We start from the raw sequence: 1,367 nt of genomic DNA, 5'->3' as shown, positions 1-1,367 counted from the left end.
GCTTCCTTCACTTAGCATAACGTTTTCAAAGTACATCCATGTTGTAGCATGTGTCAGAACTTCATTCTTTTTCAGGCTGAATAATTTCCCATTGCCTGGATATGCCACATTCTGTTTATTCATTCATCAGTTGCTAGACCCATGTGTTGTTTCCACCTTTTGGCTATTGTGAATAATGCTGCTATGAACATTGGTGAACAAGCATCTAATTTCCCATTGCCTGGATATGCCACATTCTGTTTATTCATTCATCAGTTGCTAGACCCATGGGTTGTTTCCACCTTTTGGCTATTGTGAATAATGCTGCTATGAACATTGGTGAACAAGCATCTATTCAAATCCCTGCTTTCAGTTCTCTTGGGTATAGATCTTGGAGTGGAATTGCTGGGTCATAGGGTAATTCTGTGTTTAACTATTTGAAGAACCACCAAACTTTTCCATGGTGGCTGTTCCATTTTACATTTCCACCAGCAATGCACAAGGGTTACAATTTCTCCCACACCATCGCCAACAGGTATTATTTTCCAATTTTTTTTTTTTTGATAGCAGCCAAACCTGAGATTTTAAAGAGAGGGAAGAGGCAAGTCCCACAAGAGATCCAGACATGGCTCCCTGGCAAATCCCACCACACATCCGCTTTACACCTGCCATTCTATGCTGGGCAGCAGAAAGAAAGGATGCTGGCTGTAGACTCAGGAGAATTCAATTCTAGCTGAAGCTCTGGTGCTCACTAGCTGTATGATTCTGGACAAATACTTTAACCACTCTGAGCCTCGGTTATGTCCACAGTGGGAATGGAGCACATGCACCAAATGTCACTGCCCACAGGAGGCGGGACTGTGAGCCTGACCTGGACGGAAGAGAGCAAGTATGTGTATTTTCATAAACTCTGCAGGATGGCACACTGGTGGTGGGAAGGAGGACTGCTTCACCGTCCCTTGAGACATCTTTGATTATACTGTATGAGAAGGACTAGAAGACTTTTCCCTTTAACCACCTCTTTCTTTGCCTTCGAATGGAGAAGCCAAAATATAGGAAAAAGTAGAAAGACGAGAGTGGGAAAAAAAATCTAGATGGTCCACTGAGGGTGGTCTTAGCATCACAGTAATTACTGGACATACAAACAGCACTTGTGCCTTACTAGAGACTCCAAGTTTGCCCGAATCTATTATGTCACCAGATCCAGGTCACACAGCACAGCTTACATGGGGCCTCTAGACTCCTAGCCCAGCTCAGCCAAAGCATGAGATGGCTGTGGGCACCGGCCTACAGGCAGGGCCAAGTCCCAGAGTTCACTCAGCATCATCAGGAACAGCATCTCTCCGTCTCTGTATCTCTGTCTTTCAATCCCTCTGTCTTTGTCACAC

Source organism: Galeopterus variegatus, unplaced genomic scaffold, assembly GCF_000696425.1.
Source record: "Galeopterus variegatus unplaced genomic scaffold, G_variegatus-3.0.2 Scaffold147, whole genome shotgun sequence".
In the NCBI taxonomy this organism is placed as follows: domain Eukaryota; kingdom Metazoa; phylum Chordata; class Mammalia; order Dermoptera; family Cynocephalidae; genus Galeopterus; species Galeopterus variegatus.
The sequence above is the reverse complement of the archived record's forward strand: the minus strand, read 5'-3'. Positions refer to the sequence as shown.